Source organism: Orcinus orca, chromosome 2, assembly GCF_937001465.1.
Source record: "Orcinus orca chromosome 2, mOrcOrc1.1, whole genome shotgun sequence".
Taxonomy (NCBI): Eukaryota; Metazoa; Chordata; class Mammalia; order Artiodactyla; family Delphinidae; genus Orcinus; species Orcinus orca.
In genome coordinates, this window is record NC_064560.1 from 127,411,544 (window position 1) to 127,420,084 (window position 8,541).

Sequence of the window (8,541 nt, forward strand, 5' to 3'; positions counted from 1 at the left end):
GCTCCACGACGGGAGAGGCCACAACAGTGAGAGGCCCTCATACCGCAAAAAAAAAAAAAAAGAATCCGCCTGCCAATGCAATGGACACGGTTTCAAGCCCTGGTCCAGGAACATCCCACATGCCCCAGAGCAACTAAGCCCGTGAGCCACAACTACTGAGCCTGCGCTCTAGAACCCGCGAGCTACAACTACTGAGCCCATGTGCCACAGCTACTGAAGCCCGCATACCTAGAGCCCGTGCTTTGCAACGAGAAGCCACTGCAATGAAGCCTGTGCACCGCAACGAACAGTAGACCCCGCTCGCTGCAACTAGAGAAAGCCTGTGTGCAGCAACGAAGACCCAACACAGCCAGAAATAAAAAAAAAATTAATAAAAGTTAACATTTAAAGATAATTGCGAAGCTTACGTTTAGTAGTTCAGTGGCCACTTAATACGTTCAGCTAACTTGTTTTCGTTTTTTATAAATTTATTTTTAATTATGGCTGCGTTGGGTCTTTGTTGCTGCATGTGAGCTTTCTCTAGTTGCGGCGAGCGGGGCCTACTCTTAATTGTGGAGCACGGGCTCTAGGCACGCAGGCTTCAGTAGTTGTGGTGCATGGACTTAGTTGCTCCACAGCATGTGGGATTCCCAGACCCAGGGCTCGAACCTCTTTCCGCTGTGTTGGCAGGCAGATTCTTAGCCACTGCGGCAGGGAAGTCCTAGCTAACTTATTTTGGATTGTTCCATTAATTAGGACAAGTGGCTTTCGTTGTTTGAGTATCCTTAAGTTTAGTAGTTGAGTTACTTGGTCGTGTTAATGACCTAATTTTCCATTTTATTTCTAATGTTAGATTGGTCTTAAAAGCCTTTGGTACTATATCACACACACACCCCTTTTTGTAGACCCTCCATTACTTACAGAGTTTGTGAATATTTAAACCTCTGTATGTTCACTTCTGTTCCTAGGATTTTTGTTCATGATTGCCTCTGACCGAGATGCTCTCTTCGATAATCTTAGGTTAAAGAAATGGCTCTCCATATCCATGGAGCCTCAGCCGACCTCCCAAATGTTTTTTGTTTTTTATTTCCAAATGGCTTTGTATTCTGAAATTTCAGGTATCGACCATCCCATAACTTAATATTTGATCATCTACCTCCTATTGTGTCATTTGTTAGGCATTTGGGAGTCTTCTCTAACTAGATTCAACTAGAACAGTGTCTCATAAGCTGAGTACAGAAACTTTAGAGGCTGATTAGCAAGAGGCTGGATAAAGTGTTCAGTATTAACTTTTTATTAGAAAAATGTGCAACATCTTAAGTGGCTTGATGCTGCTCATGCTGGGAAGGTCTTGTCTGTCCGCCAGGTGGCAGTAAGTGGCTATCTAAAAAAATCCCTGTAGCCTGTTGGATCTTGGAGGATGAATTGCTTTTTTGACTCTTCTTTGTTTTAATTTTCTGTGTTCAGTCCGTTCTCAATATCCTGTCTGTCCTCTATCCTACTTTAACTGCTTGAGCAACTCCCCACCTTGATTGTAGTGGACTCCTGGCAATAATCTGTCTCCAAACTCTTCGTATTTCCAAAAAGGCCCCTATGCTGCCAAGTGTGGAACTAAGGTTTTTCCCAATTTGATCCAGATTGATTTTTCTTGCCACATTCTTCCCTACATCTGATGTACTGTGCATTCCAGTTGAGTTTTACTTTATTTTCATGTATTGCTCATGCTGTTCCTCCAGCCTGCTATGCCCATCACATCTACTCTGTCAGAATCATAAGATAGAAGCCAAGGTGTATAAGCCAAGTAACGCAGCCAGGAAACTTATTTTGATTTCCTAGTCAGGATGAATCACTCCTGCACTCGGCAAATTGCTCCTATCTCTATTTGGCACTTCATGCTTTCATAATTAAAATAATTACATCCGTGTTTTCCCTTAAGGGCATGGATTGTGCCTTTGTATGGCTCACAGCACCTGCCACTTAGGTGTTCAGAAGGTGTTAATTCACCTTGGAGGGTCCCTTTATCCTGGGCCTGCTGATTCCTATTCTTTTTTTAAGTAAATAAATTTATTTATTTATTTATTTTTGGGTGCGTTGGGTCTTTGTTGCTGTGCGCGGGCTTTCTCTAGTTGTGGCGATCAGGGGCTACTCTTCGTTGTGGTGCGCGGGCTTCTCATTGCGGTGGCTTCTCTTGTTGCAGAGCACGGGGTCTAGGCATGTGGGCTTCAGTAGTTGCAGCGTGTGGGCTCTAGGGCGCGTGGGCTTCAGTATTTGTGGCACGCAGGCTCAGTAGTTGTGGTGCACAGGCTTTGTTGCTGTGAGGCATGTGGGATATTCCCAGACCAGGGCTCAAACCTGTGACCCCTGCATTGGCAGGCAGATTCTTAACCACTACGCCACCAGGGAAGTCCCTGTTGATTCCTATTCTTAACAGGAATTAGATTTCCTGCTTTACCTGGTCTCTTCATTTTTCCTGTATCATCCTCAGTGATTTTAGAGGAAGTAGCTTAGAAAGCAAGTTGCTTTCTTTGAGAAAGATTGGTTACTTTTCTGTCAGTCATTCCTAATAAGCTCTCTCTTAATCAAGGGACAGCAATGAGTCTGGTCTCATTCGGATTCTGTGGGAAGGAAGTGTCCTTGAGGAGGAGAGATTGGGGAAGCCTGTCTATAAGATTTCTCTGGAGTGAGTCTGAGTCAGAGATCCTTTGAGGGACTGTGGGTGATACAAAATGAATGAGGACAGCCCAGTGCTTTCTCAGAATTTGCCCAACCTGACACCAGCAACAGAAAAAAGCGGTGGCTGGGTTTTTTCAATAATGTAATAGCTTTCCTCACTTTTATATGGTTAGATGAGCAGATTTGATTTCTCAAATCATCTAATTTAAAAATGTCAACCCAGCTAATGCCTCTTTCTCCTTTATGCCTATGGCAATCATTCATTCAACAAACAGACATTTACTGAGTCCTTACCAAGTGCTGGGCACTGTTCTAAGTGATAGAATTTGTTACAGAAAAAGGGGTCACTAAGTAAAGGAACTTTAATTTTATTTGCTGAAGAAAGCTTGCAATATTTCTGACTTGCATCCCACCAAAAAGCTCTATGGATTTTTTTAGATATAATTCACATACCATAAATTTGCCTTTTAAGTGTACTTAAAATTCAGTGATATTTAGTAGATATATTTATAATAACCATATTATTTATACATATATATGTACATACCTATATAGTAACCATCACCACTACCTAATTTTAGAGCGTTTTCATCATGGCAAACAGAAACCCTGTACCCATTAACAAGCATTCCCAATTTTCCCCCCCTCGCAGTCCCTAGCAACTACTAATTATACTTTCTATATCTATGGGTATGCCTTTTCTGAATATTTCATATAAATGAGATCGTACAATATGTGGCCTTTTCTGTCTGGCTTCTTTCATTTAGCATGTTTTCAAGATTGATCCACATTGTAGCGTTTATCAGTACTTCATTCCTTTTTATGGCTGAATAATATTTCATTGTACAGTTGACCCTTGAACAACATGGGTTTGAACTGCATGGGCCCACTTAAACGTGGGGTGTTTTCAGTAAATACGTACTATAGTGCTACCTGGTCCATGGTTGGTTGAACCCATGGATGCAGAACTACGACATGGAGGGTAGACTGTAAAGTTTTTGAGGATTTCGAACTGCACAGAGGGTCAACGCTCCTAACCCCCAAGTTCAAGGATCAGCTGTATAGATATACCACATTTTGTTTATCCAGTCATCAGTTGGTGGATATTTGGGATAGTACCATTTTTTGACTATTAGGAATAGTGTGCTACAAACATCTGTGTACAAGTTTCTGTGTGACCATACCTTTTCATTTCTCTGGGGTATATCTTTTCATGTGCTTACTGGCCCTTTGTACATATTCTCTGAAGAAATGTCTAGCAGATCCTTTGCCCACTTTTTAACTGGGTTATTTGTCTTTATTGTTGAGTTGCAAGAGTTCTTGATATATTCTGAATACTAGACCTTTATCAGATATATATGATTTCCAAATATATTTTCTCCCATTTTGTAGGTTTTCACTTTCATTTATTTATTTTTGGCTGAGTTGGGTCTTCGTTGCTGCACGCAGGCTTTCTGTAGTTGCAGCGAGCGGGCTTCTCATTGCGGTGGCTTCTCGTTGCGGAGCATGGGCTCTAGGCACACAGACTTCAGTAGTTGTGGCATGCGGGCTCAGTAGCTGTGGCTTGCGGGCTCTAGAGGGCAGGCTCAGTAGTTGTGGTGCACAGGCTTAGTTGCTCTGTGACCTGTGGGATATTCCCAGACCAGGGCTCGAACCTGTGTCCCTGCATTGGCAGGAGGATTCTTAACCACTGCACCACCAGGGAAGTCCCGGTTTTCACTTTCTTGATAGTGTCCTTTGAAGCACAAAAGTTACGAAGGTTTATGCCTATGTTTTTTCCTAAGAGTTTTATAGTTTTAGCTCTTATATTTAAGTCTTTGATGCATTTTGAATTAATTTTGTGTATGGTGTGAGGTAGAGGTCCAGCTTCATTCTTTTGCATGCAAATAATGCATTTGTCCCAACCCCATTTGTTAAAAAGCCTATTCTTTCCCCATTGAATGGCCTTAACACCCTTGTTGAAATCAGTTGACTGTAAGTCCACAGGTTTATTTCTGGACTCTCGATTCTGTTCTATCAATCTATGTGTCCATCCTTATGCCAGTAGTACAGTTTTCATTACTGTAGTTTTGTAATAAGTTTTGAAAGTGGAAAGTGTGAGTCTTCCAATTTTGCTTTTTTCCCAAGATTGCTTAGCTATTCTGGGTCTTTGACATTTCCATATGAATTTTAGAATCAGCTTGTCAATTTCTACAAAAAAGATGGCAAAGATTTTAACAGGGATTACACTGAATCTGTAGATCAGTTTATAGAAGATTGCATCTTAACAATATTAAATCTTCCAATCTATGAACACAGTATGTCTTTCCATTTATTTAGATCTTTAATTTCTTTAAACAACGTTTTGTAGTTTTCAGTGTACAGGTCTTGCACTTTTATTAAATTTATTCCTAAGTATTTGAGGTTTTGCTATTTTAAATGGAATTCTTAATTTCATTTTCAGATTGTTCATTGCAGTTGTATAAAAATACAGCTGATTTTGGGAATTCCCTGGTGGTTCAGTGGTTAGGATTTGGTGTTTCACTGCCGGGGGCCTTGGTTCAATCCCTGCTCAGGGAACTAAGATCCTGCAAGCTGCGTGGTGCAGCCAAAAAACAATTGATTTTGTATATTGATCTTGTATCCTCCACATTCAGTCACTAGTTAAGTAACCTTGCTGAACTTGTTTATTTAGTTCTTATAGCTTTTTGGTGGACTCTTTAGGATTCTCTGTATACAAGGTCATGTCACCTGCAAATATAGTTTTACATTGTCTTTTCCATTCTTGGTGCTTTTTACAGGCATATCTCATTGTATTGGGTTTTGCTTTATTGCACTTGGTAGAGATTACATTTTTTACAAATTGAAGGTTGGTGGCAACCCTGCATAGAATAAGACTCTTGGTGCCAGTTTCCAACGGCATTTGCTCACTTCATGTCTCTGTGTCACATTTCGGTAATTCTCACAATATTTCAAACCCTAAACCAACAAAAAGATTACGACTCACTGAAGGCTAAGATGATGGTTAGCATTTTGTAGCAATAAAGTATTTTTAAATTAAAATATGTACATTGTCTTTTATAGATATAATGCTATTGCACACTTAATAGACTACAGTACAGTGTAAACATAACTTTTATATGCACTGGGAAACCAAAACATTTGTGTAACTTGCTTTGTTGCAGTGGTCTGGAACTGAGCCCTCAGTATCTCTGAGGTATGCCTGTATTTCATTTGCTTGCCTCATTTCCCTGGCTAGAACCTCCAGTACAATGTAGAATAGAAGTGATGAGTGCAGACATCTTTGTCTTGTTCCTGATCTTGGGGGTAAAGCTTTCAGACTTTCACTGATAAATATGATGTTAGCTGTGGGTTTTCATAGCTGCCTTTTATTCCGTGGAAGTTTAAGGTAAACACTGCTCTTCTCCATGTATACCATGTTCTGTCAAGTCTCTAGGCTTTGCACTGTTTCTTCTTCCTTTCTGTCCCTGGCAAACTCAAGACTTACCCTGTAGGGTCCAATCCAAATATCTGAGAATCTTTCCTTGACTGCCTCCAATAGAGTATATCCTGTCCTCCTTAGAGCTGCTACAGCACTTTTTATATTTTTCTGCATTTTCTATATAGGATTGTAATTATTTATCTCCCAGTGTTCTGAGCTCTTGCAGGCAAGGACCATGTCCCCCAGACCTGAGGCAGCACAAGACAGTAGTGGATAATCAGTAAAAATCGGTTGCACGGTAGCCGGGCTAGGTTGACTGAATGAGGAATGGGAGTGGCTTTCATATCACTTCATGTAACTTTTTTTAGGTTAGAAATGTACCCCGTATATCCTTTTAATTTTCTCCTCAATAATCCATAATGGCTTTTACTTGTGAATCCAACTAAAACATTTCTAAGAACTGTTCATGCTTCGTCAGTACAACCTCTCCAAGGAAAGTAGTCATTTCCTTGTTTGCCCGTAAATGATCTCCAAGTTCCTGGGGTACCTTCTAAACTTAATATTACAGGATAAGTAATACTTTCTTTCATGGTGTTTAGAATTATTTTCTATCTGGTATGCGGTAAGAAGATTGCAGGCTCTCAGTTATCAAGATCTGGCTACTCTAATTACCAGTCACCTCAAAAGTTACCTCTCCAAACCTCAGTCTCCCCATCTGTAAAAGCCTAAGAAATAATAACCATTTTTCATGGGGTTATTGATGACGATCCAGTGAGATCATGTGGTTGGTGAATTTTAGAGCAACTGACAAGATGCCAGTTGTAGCTACACACATTGGTCCTGTCCACCTAGACCAGGAATTGCTTGGGGATGAGGGACTGTATCTTCGTGCTTCCTTGATGCTTCTTGTATGCTATCATTCTCTTTGCCTTTACCTCTTTGGTTGAAGTCAGAGAGACTTGCTGTGTTTCACCTACCCTCCTACAGGAGTTGCTCTAGCTTCCTGAGTGTTTTTATTTTCTTTCCATGGACCTTTTTCCAGCGGTATGCAGAGAATGGATTCTTTGAAATGCCTCTTTGACACCATTCCTCACAGTGTGCTTTGGACAGTGTCATTAGCATATAAGTAACTCCTTGGCTTTACCTGGGCTCTTCCAAAAAGTACTTATCTATCATCCTGTTGGTTCTTACAGAAACTCTGGAGACAGCAATGAGTATGATCTCTCAATGAGTGTTATCATTGGCAACCCAAAGCTAAAAAGTCAACATTGGAGTCAGTTTGGACCACACAGACACTGTTCTACAGAATGTGTGATGCAGAAGGCCTGGGTTTAAGTCCTCGCTCTGCCTCTTCATGGCAGTTCCTTCCATTTCTCTCATTTCCATTTCCTCAGTAGTTAGATAGGATAAAACTACTAATACCTATTACAGGGGGCTATGAAGATTAAATGAGAAGGGTTCTTATGAGTTCTCCAGTGATTATCATCAAGAGCCCAGAAGCATGGCTTAGTTCCTAGAGCTTTGGGCCTGGGGCATGGACTGGCAGAGGGGAAGGAGATAGGAACACCGGTGTTGCAGAGATCTGTGGGTAACAGGGCCCCCCTTCTCTGGAAGAGGCTGGCCTCAAGACATGCTTTTCTTAAGAATTCCTCTCTCCAGGACCTCCTCACCCTTTCCTACCTCCAGGCCTTTGCTCTCCCTATGTCCTTTGAATTGAGAGCTATGTACCTGTCTCCTGGGCCCTTGCCTAAGGTCTTTCTGCCTCTCTGAGTCTCACCTCCTTCAGGAGGCAGCCTTTTGATGCTCCAAACCACTGGTCTCTCTTCCTCCCTATTAATATTCCCAGTGTTAGATGGATTTTAAGCTCCTTGAAGGATGGCCCACGCCCTAAACATCCAGGATGGAACTGGTCTGTAAATCCGGCACAGGAAACATTTGTTTAAAGAATTAACAAATACAACTTTTTGAACACCTATCGTGGGTCACATGTTGGTGTTTCAAAGTTGCGTAAGACAAAGTTCCTGTCCTCAAGGGGCTTACCATCTAGTGGGATAATTTAAGAGGCACTTACAATGTACTATCTTGTTTAATCCTCATAGCAACACTTGAAGGAAGCTGGAGGTAAAGAGACTTGCCCAAAGCCAGGCCAGGGCTAGTCAAAGGCAGGCCCTGGCACTGAGGTGGAAGGCCTAGTCTCCTACAGCCCCCTCCCAGGGGGGCCTAGAGACTCACTCCTCACTTCCAAGGGTCGCACGCAAAGATTGGAAGGAGTTGGGAAGCTGGCCACGGTGTGCATCCCTAGAGAGCTCCAGCTCCAGGATCCAGTTATATCCCAGCTGGCACTCGTTAACTTTGTAACCTTGGGCAAGTTACTGAGTCTCTGAGTGTCAGTTTCGTCATCTGTAAAAGAAGAATACTGTCGTGGGCATCCATTGTGTTCACCTGCACAACTCCAGTCCTACTTCTGC